The following is a 17,411-nucleotide window of genomic DNA, read 5'->3' as shown; positions in this document are numbered from 1 at the left end:
ACCCTAACCCTTGGCGTTAAATGCAGCCGGGAGACGGTAAGATGAGATTCCGCGCCCGCAACAGTCGAGGCCCGTTCTGTCATTTCACCGTCACTGAGCCCCTGCGTGGCGGACGTAGTTACCGGACGCACATTTCGGGTGGGTGGTCACGGAACCACGGGATCTCCAGAACTATGGAGCACTTACGACAGCGACGACAGGGATGATTTTTTACCCATCCCCTCATTTACGGAGGCTGTGAGTCAGGAGGTCTGTGCCGGCCAGGCATGCATGGCCCTATAAGGCTCCCTATTTCGATCTGAAGCTGGCCCGGCTCTGAGGGACAGGGTGCCTGGGGCAGCCCTGAGGCGTTCAGGGGGTGCGCAGGGACATGGCCTCGGTGTCCAAGGTCAGAGGGGGAGCAGTCAGGCTGGAAGCTGAGACACTGCGCAGAATGCCGACTCTCGTGGGCTCAGCTGCGTCCCCCCCAGACTCATAGGTTGGAGTCTTAGCCCCAAGGAACTCAGAAGGGGGGTGTTTGGAGATGGGCTCTTTGCAGAGGTGACAAAGTTAAAATGGGGTCAGTGGGTGGGCCTGGGCATCAAATTTCATGGCTTCCCAGTTGATTTTCAAAGATCAGAACGTTCGGGCCCCTGAACAGGTCTGACCACCATTGCCCTACGACAGCCAGTCAAATCCCGTTCATTCTGAAATGCCCAAGCCTCAAGTTTGGTATGGAACATCTATAAATGGATCAATGCTGTTTTCATTAGAATTCAGGCTATTAGGGACGTCTGGCTGGATCAGTGGGTGGAGCATGTGGCTCGATCTCAGGGGTGTGAGTTTGAGCATTGGGTACAGAGATTACTTATAAAAATAAAATCTTAAAAAGAAATTTAGGAGACTAAAAATGGGGTTAGTCACTTAGTATTAGAACGACGTAAAATGAAGTTTAAGAAGTGGAGATACGGGGAATTTTGAGCTTTCATGGTCTGAGGTAAGTGCTGAGTGTGAAACATTAAAAATGGTGCATATAATTCATAATGTGGATATAATTTAAATATTCAAATGACAGTAATAGCTCAGAATTTTCAGCACATGCACACACATGCACACACACGAGGTGACATGGGAACACGTGTGCACACATGTAGACACACGACCGTGCACAGGCACACGTGTACACATGCGTGCAGACAGGTGAATATGCACGCACAGTCACACATGGCTGTGCACACGCATGCACACGTGCCCACACGCATGCACACACGTGCACAGAGACATACACAGGCCTCGCAGTAAAACTAATAAGGAAACAAGCAGCTCGAATGAAACATCGCACTGGAAGGGGGGGCAGCAGTAAGACTGACCGTCGAAGACATGACGGCGTCTGGAATCCACCATACGGACATCTCTACGTGCTGAAGAAAACAGCCAGAGCCTCGAATTTGTGCCCAGACCAAACGTTCCCCAAAGTCCAGCTACGAAGACGTAACGAAGAGTCAGACCCTGACAGCTCCGACGGAATCCAGACGGATTCCCGCCGCCCCCGCTGGAAGGGGCTGTGTCCGCACAGAAACACCGCTGTTGGGCGGAGGAAGGACTAGCACAACTTGACAGAAGAATACAAGTTTATAAAAATTCATCTTCCAGTCGTGATGAAAACCATCGACGGGCTGAGTTTTCCCTGAGAAGGAGCCTGATGCGTCCACAGCGGGCACCACGGTCTCTGGTCTCTCCCCGGGAACTTCCATCCTGATGGGAACCTGGGTGCCCACAGTCTCCCCGCGGCCTGGTGACTGGCTCCCCCCTTCCCTGCCCATCCTGCGGTGTCGGACCCCCACACTGGCCCCTGAGAACCCCTCCCCTGCGGGCCCTCTGCCCTCTCGCTTCTCCCCGCGAGCCACCCCTGCACCCCCAGCCTTGGCCGCACCCTCAGCACCCTCACTTGGAACGGAGATTATGATTCACTCATTCGTTACATCTCCTGGTGGTATGCGCCCCCCGCCCGCCCCGCGGCCGGTGCCCGTCTGTCCCACTGCCCCTCCAGGCCCTGGAGCAGGGACGGTCACTCCTGGAGCGACATGACGTCACGGCAATCACACTGCCCTGCACGTGCCGAGGAGGGAACACAGCCAGCTGCCCTTCCCGGGGCCGCGTGAGCCCCCAGGGCCCCTGCCCACCAGTCGTGCTGAAGAGCAGCCTTTCCTTCCCCTGAGGGAGCGGTTTGGGGCGTGTCGTTTCCACTTCACCCGACCACACTCGTCCCACCTGCCGGCTTTCTCCTCATATTTCTCAGCAGCAAGAGGGCCTTCCGATACACGTGGGAGCGCGGCCCTCTCAGCCATGATTTCGTGTCGCATCTGGGCTGCGTGGATGGCGATTGTGTCCTAGGAAGGTAGAAATACTTCTCCCACCCTTGGCTGCCATCTCTCTGGCTCCCATCCGTGGCTTGCGTGGCTTGCGTGGCACAGCGCGGGCGGCGGCTGCCTGCGTGTGGCTCACACGCCCGTGAGAGTGATGGAGGAGGACAGCGTGTCTGGAGCTTTTTACAACAGGTGCTCAGGCAGCATCGTGAGGTCTACCCCCGTTTCCAACAACGCATGGGTGTGAGCTGGACGTGTCCGCCTCCTGCCGCCACCGCGGGAGGAAGGATGAATTCTCTGATGCACACGTGTCCGCCCAGCCCGATGAGACACCACACAGCCTCTTTCCCGGGCCCCCAAGGACATGACTGCCAACGCTACTCTGGGAAAACAGCAGTTTTGTGTATTTTATGAGAAGGGCTAATGATGTCCTCAATAGGGGCCATTTTGACCAGGCTGATTTTCCTGAAACAAGAGGTTTTCTCAGACGTGAGAATCACAGAGGTCTGTCAGTTCCTTGTCGACAAGTAGAAACAGCAGTAACAGCAAATCCCTGTTCATCATCTAGGAGGGCAGGTGACCCTGCCGCAGCCTCCACGTCGTCCCGCGTTCCGTGGATTTATGTCCAAGGGAAGGAGAAGTACCGCCCACCTCTGGGGACAGTCGGTCCCGTGAGCCCTGAGACCACCTCTGGTGCTCCCGCCCACCCCTGCCCGGGTATGTGCTGTGCCCACTGCTATTCAGGCAGCTAAAACCATTGCACCGTTTGAGTTTTAAAAAACAAGTTTATAAAACCTCCTACATCACTTTTCCAGCCCAAGATTTTATTATAACTGGATGGCATTCAAAGGAAACGAAAACCACGTCTGTTTCTTCTTCAGCGTGTGGTAACTTAGAGCGCATCACAGCGTTTACAGACGGGGGACCTAAGCAACGTCACGTAATTGATGGACAGTGATCGGCAGCAAAGGACTCTGGGTAAGATCAGCCAGATTTCCGAAGTCTGGAGGGTGAATGGCTTTCCCACAGAGGCTCGCCAAGGTCACACAGCCTCGGGGTCTAACAAGATGCCAGCGGCGCCCACCCGCCCAGCAGGAGCAGGGCGCCCGGCACCTTAATTCCAAAGGCAGAGCCCACGAGAGCTTCAGAGAGCTCTAGGTGGCAAAGTGCATCTTCGGGTCACTGTAGACTTACCCAAACTGGGCTGCAACTTCTTTTCATTTTGTTTTATCTCCCTCTGTTTTCCCAATAATGACTTTGTCTCTGAACAGAGAGCCGCTGATAATGCCTCTGGCTGTGGATGGCACGCCAGTTACAGGAAAACATGCTCTGCTACCATGCAGATGCTCAGAACGGGTCCATGAGACACCCTGGGACCCATCCACGTAGACACCCAGGGAGGGGTCCATGCAGACGCCTAGGAACGGGTCCATGCAGACACCCTGGGACCTGTCCATGCGGACACCCGGGGACAGGTCCATGCAGATGCCCTGGGAGGGTTCCATGCAGACACCCGGGGGCAGGTCCATGCAGACACCCAGGGACAGGTCCACGCGGACACCCTGGGACCCGTCCACGCAGACACCCGGGGCAGGGATGCTACCTGACTCTAACTAGAGCCTTCTTAGACTTACTGATGCAGGGTGTACAGGATGCCTGAAAGGCGAGGTAGCAGGAAGATTTCATTTCTCGGGTCTACGACTCCCTCTCAGCATTTCCAGGGAAGGCCCCCATGTGGGTCTCGGTCTAGTTAGCGGGACCCATGTGCTCACGAGGGGTGCGCGGGTGCTGGTTACACCGACACCAGCTGCAAGCCCGGGCTGGGCTGACTCTGCACAGACCACCAGCAACTTCATCAAGAAGCAACAGGAATTCCTTATTTGTGTAATGCCACTAACACAGTACAACAAATTGCAGTAGAAAATACCGGAAAGGGGTCTCTGCCTTGTCTTGCGAGCCATGGTCTCTGGCTGCGAGCTCCACTTCGCACGTCAGAGAGGCTGGCGTGCGGACCAGGTCGCGAAGGCAGAATTCTGAGATGTTTCTCAGGAACGTCACGTCCTCCGAGCTGTGCGGCTGTGGTTTGAGAGCAGATACGGTGTCAATAGGGTCTGAATTTGGATATTTTAAGAAAGTTGTGACGAAAGAGCACCACAAAGACATGCGCGGTAAGGCCCCCGGGGACTGTCTGCGGTCATGCTCGTGCCACGAGTCTGCGCAGGGGACCCTGAAAGCCTGGGAGGTGTCTCCACTGAACACGGAATGCAAAGGATTCATGAGAAAGAACGTGAGTCTAACTCAGGGTTAAAACTCTGAAAAACATTCTTTTTCATAAATCCCGGTCTTAAAATTGTTGTACTTCACCTTCCCCAACTTGTTAAATATCCGTATTTTGTAACTAAGACAAAACTGTAGAGTTTACGGAAAATACCAGCTAATGACTTTCTCAGCAGCCAAGCTCTGTACCTTCATAGGCCGTCGTTCTTCCGGCCTTGCTGCGTGGGGGCGGGCGCTCCTCGGCGTAAGGCGGGTTAACCCTGACGAGGAGATGAGCCAGCTTAGCCTTTCTCTTACTTGGACACAGGTTGGTATCTGCCACATTCGAGCCGCAGAACCTCATCGTGTTTCTGCGTGTGGGCATCTCGTCCCATGAGCCCCTCCGTCTAGAAGTCGCTCGTCACGCGGAGCCGCATGGGCCTGACCGCGGAATGCACGCAGGGGGCAGGAGGAATGGGCTCCCCGGAGCCCCTTCCTCGGACAGGAAGTGTGTCCGTGTTCAGCAAGGTGCTTGGCTCCTGTGGAATTTCTGGAATTTGGGTGAGGGGCTCACTGCAGGGCAGGACAAGGTCGAGGTTGAGGGGAGACAGAGGCATGGATTTGGAGACCGTGACCTAGGGGACAGTGCAGGAGCCGCAGGCGTGGAGACAAGCTCTCTCCTCTCTTGGCGACTCAGCGGGCCTACATGCCGCACGCAGGTGGGCCTGCGGCACCGGCCAGGCGGACCCCAGGGCTGCGGGTCAGGGAGGCGTGGCCCGGACTCCAGCAGAGCAAAGCAGCGGGTTTTGGGCACCTGGGAGGGCAGCATCTACCCAAATGTCAGCATTAGGAGGTGCTGGGCCAGACCTCACAGAAGGACCCGGATGTTCCTTGTCACGCCAGGTACAGCCCAGAATCAGCCAGGGTGGGGGGCTTGCAGGGTCACCCGTATGCAGGTGGAGACGGGGACCGACGCCAGCCTCTCCCACGGCTGCGCTGGGCTCCTGCACTTAGGGTCCCTCCGGCTGCACGAAGTGGCATCATTCCCGCAAACACAGACGTGACTCAGAATCTGTGACAGAACGCTGGAAACACTAGAGATGACGGCTTCTGAAGCATCAGACCACATGTGAAATGCTTCTCCATCGCGTGTCAAAGCTAGGTCTTCGCAAGAACCACGCGAGCTCTGCGTTCAACCCGCCAGTGTGTCACCAGACGACCCCAGTTCAGCCACGCCAGCCGGTTCCAGGGAGCAGAACATCAAACACAGTGTTTTGGCACGTTTCTCACAAGGCTGAGAGCGTGTCTCATTTATGGGAAGCCCCCAGAATCTTTACACGGAGTCCCTCAACTTCTGTTCATTCCACGACCGGTCTGCAGTTTTATAACCTGACGCATTTCAAGCATTTCTTGAAAACTGCCCTAGAATGACTGACAGCGTTAGCGGTAGTCAGTCAGCACGGGCACAACTTCTGTAGAAGCGTCTTCAACTTCACGGATGGTCGGCCTGGGAATTCTTCCATTTCCACACAGAACGCGGCCCTTCTGAGGAACGGAGCCAAACACTGACGGGGAATTCAAATAGTGAAGGTGAAGTTTACGGATATATTTCTTAAGATGTCGTCAGACGAAATGTGCTCTTGGGAAGTCGGAGCTCTGAAATCACGAGAATGGAAACACGTCGAGAAAAGCATTCATTTAACTCTAAGTTGAATAAAGATTGAAATATTTATAATCACAAAGATTTATAGTACGCAATAAAATCTGTCCCGATGGAATACATTTTCTGTTGCTCATTGTCGCGTATATTTTTTATTTTTTTTCAAAACATTGAAGACTATTTTAGGGGTGTCCGTGTTTATTGAGCGCAGGGGAGAAGACGGTGTCAGGGAGGCCGTGGAAGCTTCCGGCGTGGGGCCCGGGGTCGCCGTGCCTGAGTCTTTACACGCTGGAGTGCATAGCATTTTTAAGAACGACTTTCATTGTTTTTCTCCTGTTTATTCCATGTTGGGCTATTATGCTAATTTTGTCGGATATGTGATGAGGTGGATTTCACCCATGGTTTAATTTTAGGTCGTGCAGGGGCTCCCTGGGCAGGTGGGGGGTGGGCACAGGTCTTGGGAGAGCCCCAACCTGAGTGGGCGCCCCTCAGGGGGCCGGTCCACCTGTTTCAGTCTGAGCTCTAGGGTGCCCCAGAGCGCCCCCTCCGGGGACCCCTACTCTGAGGGTCTGGACTCTGGATACTGGCGGCCTGGAGCTTCAAGCCACCACTCCCCAAACATCACTTTTCCAAGGAGTTTCCACGGTCACACTGCACCCGGACGCTTGCTGGAAAATCTATGTTTGCACAAACCTGCCGATAGAGCCAAAGCCACACTTTCCGAGCTATTCTAGAGACGCCCCCGTGTTTGGGGTCCACCAGAGACGCCATGACGGCTCGGCCAGCCACCCACATCCCTCAACAGAGGGGGCCGCTCCGGTGGGCAGGCTGTTTCCTGAGGCGTCAGCTGTAGCTTCTCCAACGTCTAAGATTCTGCGAGTCCTATTCCACAGCGGAGGCGGGCAGCTCCTGCCAGAGATGGAGGAGGCCTGGGAGGGGTGTGGCCGGGCCACCTGCACCCCGGGGCGGCAGGCCTGGAGGGGCCGCTGCAGACACCCAGTGAGGTGTTTGGAGCTGACGGCCCGGATGGGGAGCTGGCCACAGCGGGCGCTGTGTCCCAGAGCCTTGTCTGCCCAGGAGCAGAGGGACAGAGGCTGGCTGTGGCCTGGAGGGGCCAGTCCAGTCTGGATGCATCTGTGAGTGGGGCCAAGGGCTCCTGCTGGAGTGGATTTGGGCAGGATGGGTAAGAAGGAACTGCACGGCCCACAGCCTGAGAGAGGCCATCACTTGCCGCTGGGAGGAGGGCGAGGGCTGCAAGGACAGGCCTGGAGGGGCTCGGGCAGGTCAAGAGTCCCTGGCTGGAACTTGGAACTCTGCTCCTGCAGACGACATACAGAGATAAGGAGAGGCCCGAGGGCCAAGCCTGGGGACACACAGCGCTGGGGTCCGGGGAGACAGGAAAGCAGTTGCCAGGTGAGGGTGCACGTGTGGCCGGGCCAGTCTGTGTCCTTGGCACTGCCCGCTCCGTGTCAGATGCATGCCATGGCCCTGTGGCCACACTGCACCCGAGGGTCCTACATTCATAAGACTCAGCCACCAAAATGCCCCACCGCTCCGCACCGGCTATCGCGAGCAAAGCCATTCACCGCGAGTGTCAGCGTAAGTTCCCACACTCGTCCTGAATTACGGGCATTTGAATTTTGCTAAATGTAACCAGACCGTCCTTCAGGTGGGTTGTTCCAGCTCACATTCCTACCAGCGACGGGGGCGCCGGCTTCCTGCATCTTCCCCAGCCCAGCAGCGAAGGTCAGGCCAGCAAACACCTTCCCCGTTGGTCATCTGACAGTGTCTGGATGTTGATGCAGAATGGACATTTTTTATCTCTCTACTTTTGCTGGCATATTCGCAGTGGTTAGAACTAAGAATTGCTTTTCCTTGTGTCACTACTGGGTTGAAGCAGGTTGTACGGTTCTGAGGATAAATCAGAGGAAATGCTGGACACGGAGGGAGCAGCCCTTCTGACCGGTGGGCTTGGGGAACCTTCCAAGGAGGTACGGTTCAGGGGGCCATCGGGACCTGCCTGTGAGTGCCGTGAGCCCAGAGCCAGGGCTAGAAGGGCAGGTGAACACCTGGACATGCAGGCTAGAGGAGCCCTGAGGGCAGCACAGGTCACGAGCTTGAGCAGAAGGGGCACCGGTGGGGACAGAGCGAGGAAGAGCTCCTACGCGGGAAATCCTTGCAGGACCCACTGTCAGCAAGACACCGATGGGCACCTGGGCTCAGAAAGACCTAAGCACCCAGAAGGTCTTCAAACCCACCGCTGACCCACCCCAGGGATGGGCTCTGAGCTCAAGACATCCTAAGGCAGCAGGAACTCCACAGACACTGAGATTTCTATCCCAGGCCTCTGAGATCCGGGAGAAATGCAACAGGTAGGCTCCAGATGCTTTGTTGCCAGAATGCGGTCTCAAGAGAAACACTAGCATATGGAAAACAGAGCCAGCCTGCCTGCCCCTGCCCCTATGGCCCCCTCCCCTGCAGCCCCTGTCCTTCCTGCACAGGGTCACTCCCATCTGCTGGAGCGCACAGCACTTGTTACAACAAATACTGGACTATTCCTTTTTTTTTTTTTTAAGATTTTATTTATTTATTTGACATAGAGAGACAGCCAGCGAGAGAGGGAACACAAGCAGGGGGAGTGGGAGAGGAAGAAGCAGGCTCACAGCGGAGGAGCCTGATGTGGGGCTCGATCCCAGAACGCCGGGATCATGCCCTGAGCCGAAGGCAGACGCTTAATGACTGCGCCCCCCAGGCGCCCCAATACTGGACTATTTCGAAACAACATTTGGATTATCAAATTTTTATTTGGAAGAAAAATACACAGGAAGTTCCATAGTAAAGTGCACGGTTTTATTTCGGCTTGTGAGGTGAGCAGAAGATGAAGTGAAGAAACGCAGCACTTGGCTTGTACGCACCTGCTAGTTACCCCTGCGCCTGTGTGCTCGGCGCTACGTAAACTGAGGCACACGGGAAAGTTCAGTGCATGAGAGACTTACGGACGTAACCAAGGCACCAAGCCCCCTCGTGTTCTGTCTTCAGTGTGTTCGAATCTCAGAATGTGTGCGCCTGCGTGTGCATGCGTGTGTGTCCGTGTGCCCGATGTGTGCATGCGTGTGTGTCCGTGTGCCCGATGTGTGCATGCGTGTGTGTCCGTGTGCCCAATGTGTGCATGGTGTGTGTGTGTGTGTGCACATGTGCAGTGTGCATGCATGTAGCGTGTGCTGTGTGTCTGCTGTGGAGGGGAGGGTGGGAAGGGAAGGTTTTATTTACCCACGGGCACGTGTCTCAAACGTGTAGGAAGACGTGATTCCCAACTGCGGACACGAGGCGCATCCCAAGCCCCAGATCAGGGCGGCTCTTCCTTTACTGTGCGGCCAGTTCCAGTCCCATCGGTAGCAGCTACACATCCCGCGGTTGAAGGGAACGGTTCATTCCAGACGTTTTCCGTATCAACTGGACTCAGCACGGTGGAGTACATAGAAATGTGCCGGGATCGGTTTCCCACATTCGTCCCCGAGGACACGGAATGGTTCCTCTGGGACCAGGCGCCTTGGCCCGAGCAGGAAGGCAGAGAATGTGCCCCCAGGCCTGTTATGAAAACACACGGCGCACTTGTGTCGTTGTGTAGCCGGGAGGCACTGGGCCGTTCGGAGCAAGCCGGGAACAGTCCCGCGGGGAACGGGGGTCACCAGGCGTGCACAGAGCCGGGAAGCACATTTGTCCCATTCCTACCAGGTGGCAAAAGGCCATTTATGTCCTTAGCCCTCAGTAAATGACTGGGTCACACATTGGATTTATTCCCTTAACACCTAAAAATAAATCTGACAAAATGCCAAATGGGTTTGGAGATTTGTGTGGGTAAAATTTACGTAATAAGTCACCAGAGAGAAATGAAGTTTTTATAGCACCCGTCTTGCTCACGGATATATTTATGCTTAACAGAGAAGATGTTTTCCGTATAAAAACAAGTTCCCTACAAAATTTTCAGCAAAATCTCGTAGTACTCAATTACAATTACAGAACCTGGTTTTTTAAATAAAATGTTTATTTTGGGGGCCTCCATTGATCCCAACTTACAGAAATATCAATGATAGAATAATAATTTTAAAATACTGTTATTAAAATGCAAATATCTCATCTTTAAAACCAAATCCTTGCAACTTGTGGGCTCCTGTGGCAGATGCGGGCCTGGCACACGAGGCCTTCACCGTCCGGCTGGGGCCACGGGCTGTGCGCTCACGTGTCCTGACCCACGGAGACTGCAGAGCGCGTCCGCAGGCATTTGTGCTGCTGCTCCCTGGCCTCGTCTCTCGAGGGGACGTGAAAATTATGTGGGAAACACCTGGAGGGATGGACAACGTGGATATTTACACGGAAATGCTTCCTATAAATAATAGTTACCAAATATCTGTTATCTTAAATAAAACATCTTGTGCTTACTTATACCAAAATTGAATAGGAAGTGTCAAAATTTAGAAAAGTGTTTATATTTTTGAGTGCGCTGGTGGACAACGTACCCTTTGCATCCACAGGCGTGAATTAATGGTGAGGCAAGACGTCGGAGCGTCGGCCAGTGGCTGGTGGTCCCTTCCGCGGGACGACCATCGTATCCTGGGGAACGACCTGCTGACGCGGGAACGTAGAGTCTCCATGAAAACCCACCCAACGACGGTGTCCGCTCAGGGAAGGCTCCGGCCAGCCGGCATCACCCTCCCGACCCTCCCACGTGGACAGGCAGCAGGTCGCCCAAGCCCAGACGAAGGCCACGTTCAGAGGACCGAGCACACGGCAGGGGGGGCACGGTGTGGTCAGAACTCGGGGGACGCCGTGGCTGTGCTCCATGCAAACCCGCTCTGAACGATCTCAGGCCCGAAGCTGACACGCCACGCCCTCCGCCTTCCCCGACTCCCAGAGCTCTTCCACCAAAAGCAGGAAAGAAAGTATCCACAAACTGGATCTGATTGAAATTTAAAAATTTCACTCTAGAAAAGACACTGGGAAGGGACGAAGAAGGCAGACTGTGGGGCAGAACGTCTTCGCAGGTCACAGTCCCACAGAGGATTTGCACCGAATAAAGGACCAACTCTCAAAACTGAGCACTAAGAGAAGAAATTCCACTTCGAAAAAGTGGAGGACAGAATATTGGAAGACATTTCACCAAAGAAGATATGAGGGCGGCATCCTTGTCCGTAATAGGACGCCCACCATCTTTACGACATGCTATCCCAAGCCCCGTGAGTGACCGCTCCGTCTCTCACCACTTCGTCCTACCACAGACTCCAGCCCCCACGCCCGGCGTTCGCCCAAGAGAACGAGCGTGCACGCTCACGCCAAGGTCTGCACGCAGGCGTTCACATCGCCTCTGTCCACCGTCACCCTGACCGCGAGGAACAGCAAAGCGCCCAGCGGCGGGAGAGCACGTCGACAAGGTGGCTGGGCAGACGAGTGGGCTCCCGGCTCCAGGGACACGGATGAGCCACACAGGCCGCGTGCGGGGTTCGGAACGGAGGGCCGGGGCGACGGAGACCCGAAAGTCTACCACAGGAGCGGCCACGCCACACTCAGGACCAGAGCAGGCACGGAAGCAGGAATGGCACAGAAAATAAGGAAAACACAAATGTTAAGAGAGGACATGCAGAGTAAAGACCCTCCCTGACCCCGTCAGGACGGCTGTCTGCTGGGTGCAGTGGGGCGGCCGTGTGGGATGGGGGCAGCGCTCTCCCCCCACGTCCCTGAGGATCCAGACGGGCGGATCCGCACATCAGGGCTGCTCCCAAGGACACGGGCGCTCTGCCACACGTGGGGGCGGGGCCTGCCAGGCGTGGGTGGCGGGGTCAGCAACACCCCGGGTATTGAAGCCGAGGGCAGAGCCGTCCGCACATAGAGGCGGGGACGAGGCTGCAGGCAGAGGCTCCAGGAAGGGTTTGGGGTGGATGCAGCCGCCCCACAGGGGCAGGACCCCCAGGCACCCCCTGCACCCCAGGACGGGTGTGGGCGTCAGAGCCCCCCAGTCCCCCTGCTGCGGCTCCCACCGCACTGTGCCCGTCTCAACCCCTGACTGGCGTCAGCAACGCAGCTGCCTCTCTTCCAAAGACACAGGAGTTGCACCTGCTTCTGAAATTCTAGCGGAGACCTGGCCGCCTTCCCACCGTGCGGCTGGATGCAAATTCCTGTCGCTAACCCATGAGCCGAGACGCAATAGCCACACACCCGTTAAAAGTAAATGCTAACTGTGGCTCTTGGAGCTGGAGCTGGAGCTGGAAGTGAGGGTGGCCTTGAGCGCCCACACGACTGACCTCCGACAGGGAGAGAAAGAGCAGGAGGTCAAGAAGGAAGCGGTTAAAGGAGAAGAGGGCAGGCAGAGCGGTCAGGCGATTGCGTGCAAGCTCGCGGGTCCCCATCGGGGCAGGGGTGCGGTGGGGAGAGCGCTGCCCCGGTCCCACCCACCCCACCTGCAGACACACGTCTCCTGGCCACACGCCATGCGTGGAGATGGACACACGTGAGGCTTCACGGCTTGGGGGCGCAATAGACCACAGCAGAGCTGGGTTTTCTTTCCCCATGAGCTTCTCGAGAGACTATCGATCAGACTTCCTTAGACCTCCCTGAAATGCAGCCCTCGCCCTCCCAGTGCGGACATCAAACTAACCCAACCTGCTCCCCGTTTGCACTCGTCGATCCGCGTCCCGATTCCCCTGGGACCCGGCGCCCTGCGCAGGGGAAGCTGAACTTGCAAACCCTCTCAGTTCCAGCCGCCTTCTCTCATCAACTCCAGTAAACCCCTCTGCTCTCCTCTTTCATAAACGTCATCAGGATACCCCACTTGCCTCCTGATGGAGAGGGTAATTTTACGCAAATTTCTCTGCTCGCCATTAATTTTAGAGACCAACATTCATCAAAGAAAGAGAACTCTTTCTAAAAGGCACATGCTCTTTATATTAAACATCTTCTGATCTAAAAAGATCAAGTTTTGAGGAACCGTTGCTTTGAAGTCGTTTCTAATTTGGTGATTTAAAGCCATCTCCGTGGGACTTTCAGACAAGCAAGGGGTCTCTGTGGCAGCAGAGTTTGGGGCACAGCCATCCAGGCTGAGGGCTGCCACACCTTCCAACATGAATCCACACGCAGAATGCTTTCAGTTTGGGGCGCGATTTGCAAGCAAGAGCTGATGACTATGCAGACGGAGAGAACCCAGAAGCAACAGCTGGAAGCGAAAATCCAGAAGAGCTGGGTGTGCAATCACCAGGGACATTCGTGCCAGGCTGTCGCAGCCTGGCAAGCTGCCCCTCCCAGGGGGTGTCCACGCACGACCCCAAGTGGGGGGCAGGCGTCCCTCCCCGCTCCTCCCTGCATGTCCCCCTTGCTTCTCCCCAGTCTGTCCCTGGGGAGAAGGTGGGGTGCCGGTGTGGGGGCCACAGGGCAGGGGCTGGGCAGCATATTTCACAGCAGCCAGTGGACGGGCCCTTAAGGGGACCCCGACTGTGCAGGTCACAGGCCAGCCTGGGGAGTGACCATCTGGGAAAACCGAAGAGGAAGCTCTCACCTGCCATCACGGAGAAGTGCCTCAGCATCTGTGCCCGTGGGGTGGCCAGTGTGGCCCCCAAATGCCCACCTCGGACCAGGCCCACGGGGAGCGTAGTAGGAGTGTGGCTGCTGTGCGCTTGGCCCCATGGCCACAAGCACGATGGATAAGAGCACACCAACCAGGGGGTCCTGCCACGGTTGTGGCTGGGGAGACCCCAGGTGGGGGCACCTTCCCAGAGTGCTGGGCCTCTCCACCACCTTGGGACACTTTAGTGGGCTTACGTATCACTTCACCCTCACTCCTCAGATCACCAAATGCACCCAGCCTTCCCCTGGGGGACAGGCGATCCTGGTGTGGTAGCCCAGGAAGAGCCACCCTGGTCGCCTCGACACCCCAGTCCAGACCCCAAGGCCTCGGGCCTCTCCTCAGCTGGTCCAGCACTGCCTCCTGAGGTGTGTGTGATGCAGTGACGTGGGGGCACCACAGCGCTGGGTCCCACCAAGTTGGGATTAATATCTCCAATAAGGGTGGGTCTTGTCTGAACCCAAACTCTCATTAGACCCCACCCCCACCTCCTTTATGTCTCCACTGAGTCAGGTGTTGAATACGCCTTTCTTCTGCCGATGCCTGCAGACCCGCTCTTCCCCACCAGCGGGATGGTCTTGAGTGGTCAGACTCTGGACATGCGACGGGCGTTCACCTGGCTTTGAGAAAGGACATGGAAAACATGCCAACAGCTTGCACGGGACGGTGCTGCCCAGGCTCAGGGCTGCAGAGCCCCAGGAACCCCGCACCTGACATGCCAGGGGCCACACTCCACATGCACGACCGCGGGGCCCCACTCCACATGCACGACCGCGGGGCCCAACTCCGTGCGTACGACCACAGGGACAGGCAGAGGTGTCTCAAGTCAGCTCCGGGAGCCCCGGCTTCCAGGGGTGCAGGCCAGGCCCCAGTTTCCTCAACAGCAGCTGCTTGTCGCCCTAGGGAAGCTCACACGCAAGGGACTGGCGCTTGATCCAGGGTGAGCCGCCAGCCCAGGCTCCCGTGGGTCTCACGCTCGCCGATAAGTATTTGATGATTTGAGTTAATGTTACAGGGAAGAGTCGACAGGGATGAAGGCTGAAGGAAAACTGCACTTCCCTTCCCTTAAAAACAAAAGAGTCAATCTATCCTTAAAGCAAACCTAGTCTCAATTTTTTTAAAATTTTGATTAAAATTTATAGAGGACTTCCTCAGAATTTCATTATGTTGAAAGAACAAAACTATTATTTCTTATTGTGAAAAGTTAAGTAAGTTTTTAAAAGTATTTTCTAGGGACACCTGGGTGGCTCAGTCAGTGAAGCGTCTGCCTTCGGCTCAGGTCATGATCCCAGTGTCCTGGGATCGAGTCCCACATCGGACTCCTTGCTCAGGGGGAGTCTGCTTCTCCCTCTGCCCTCCCCTCACTCGTGTGCTTTCTCTCTCTCTCTCTCTCTGGCAAATAAATAAATAAAATCTTTTTTAAAAATAGAACAGAAGTATTCTCTACAACTCCAGGTACAGGTGGCTTCAGGGGTAAGCTATTCCAAACAGGTGCGGAAGGGGTAACTTGCAAACACGTACAAGCCCACGGGGAGAATAAAGAACTGGGGATCCCGCCCAACTTACTCCATGACCCCAGCATAATCTCCATACCAGTTCCTCTCGAGGATTTTATGAGATGAAAACCCTTGAAGAAAATATCGGTAAAGTGGATCAGAGGGATTTTGTGTCATGACGCGGACGGGTTCGTTCTAGGAGTCCAGCCCAGCCCAACAGTCACACATCAGTCCACTGACAGTAAAAAAGAGAAAGCATAGGCATTCCCAAGAAAACAGGTCATAAACTTTAATAACCACCATGGTAACAGCGCTTAGCAGACTCAGAGTAAGAAGAAACTCCTTTGTTTTGTCAAAGACAACCTCTAACAAGGAAATAAACAAGGAAATAAAGCAATACACCGTATTACAAGACTAAAGAGGAAAAAACACGATACTCTCAATAGATGCAGAAAATACACATGACAAAATCCAACACCTTTTCATAAATAAAACACTGAACAAAAGAAATAGAGACACGACCTTCCTCAATTCGTTAACGGCCACAGCTAATATCCCAGGTAAATCTGAAAGGCCAGAGCTTTCCTCGAGACCAGGAGCAACGTTCACCCTGCAACTTTGTGCGACGTTGTGGCACAGGTTCTGGCCGCGCGAGGAGGTGAGAGAGGAGAAGGGTCATCAGGTCCAGGGAGGAGGTGACGCTGTGTCTGCGTGCCGATGACATGACCGCACGTGGCATACAAACAGCACACTCTTACACACACACAGAGTCATAGTGAACAACTGACTTTGGTAATGTTGCAGGACACATGAAGAATATACAATCATATGGTTCTAGGCATTAACAAAAGTTTCAAAAATGAAATTAAGAAAGCAATTCCATTCAAAATAAACCAAAAATAAAGTATTTAGGAATGAATTTAACAAAAGAAGTGCAAGACTCAGTCACTGAAGCACTTGGAAAGTCCGCATCTACGTAAACAGAATGATGCCTCGTGCTGACATGCAGGAGTCCGCGAGCCGTGAAGCTGGCAATTTCCAGGAAGCATAAAACGTGGCCCCTTAGCTGGGAAAACAATTCGTGATGAAGGGATACGTCGCTGCGGGCGGGGAGCGGTGGGAACTGCGGCTCGGGTAGAGGGATGCAGAGACCAAGCCCGGGGAACCGGGGGACGGGCAGACGCAAGAAACAGGTGCCCACTGAAAACACACGAGATGAGGGGCTTCGAAAGCAGGGGACTGTGAGGAGACCCTCGGGCCACCCGAGGCCACCCGGGAACCTCCCTAAGCAAGGGTGCAGGGACCCTCTGTGTGGGAGCCTGGGGGTCCTGGGGGTGTGAGCGCCATCCTTCCACGATCTTCATCTAAAGCTATGAAGGAACCACCACACGACGTGCAAAGCATCCTGTTCCTTACGTTACTTTAGGGCGTGATTTTCTCAGATTTCAGTCTTTCCGAAGAATATTTACTCCGTTCAAGAATTTGTTCTCACACACCCTTTTTTAAAGCACTGCTCCATAGTTGAAAAGGTATTGCTGGAAAATTACATACTGTCACAGATATTTGATGGATAAATTCATGTCCCTCACTAATTGTATTCTATAACGCATTGCCGCTTACCGCTGAGTGTATTTACTCAGAACTAGGTTGTGTTGAAGGGTACTTAGAGTGGTACCTACTTACTTCATGGCATAAACTGGGAGACGCCTTTATCACTCTTGGCATGCATCATTATAACACTTCCTTTACCATTGAAGTGTGCATGATAGCAATTTTGCTGCATTAAAGAGAACTTGGTATTTTAATAAATATTATTTTTTTTAAAGATTTTATTTATTTATTCGACAGAGATGGAGACAGCCAGCGAGAGAGGAAACACAAGCAGGGGGAGTGGGAGAGGAAGAAGCAGGCTCCTAGTGGAGGAGCCTGATGTGGGGCTCGATCCCATAACGCCGGGATCACGCCCTGAGCCGGAGGCAGACGCTTAACCGCTGTGCCACCCAGGCGCCCCTAATAAATATTATTTTTAACTTGAGAGATACTAT

The sequence above is a fragment of the Ursus arctos genome, unplaced genomic scaffold (assembly GCF_023065955.2).
Source record: "Ursus arctos isolate Adak ecotype North America unplaced genomic scaffold, UrsArc2.0 scaffold_1, whole genome shotgun sequence".
In the NCBI taxonomy this organism is placed as follows: Eukaryota; Metazoa; Chordata; class Mammalia; order Carnivora; family Ursidae; genus Ursus; species Ursus arctos.
This window is presented reverse-complemented; position numbering follows the sequence as displayed.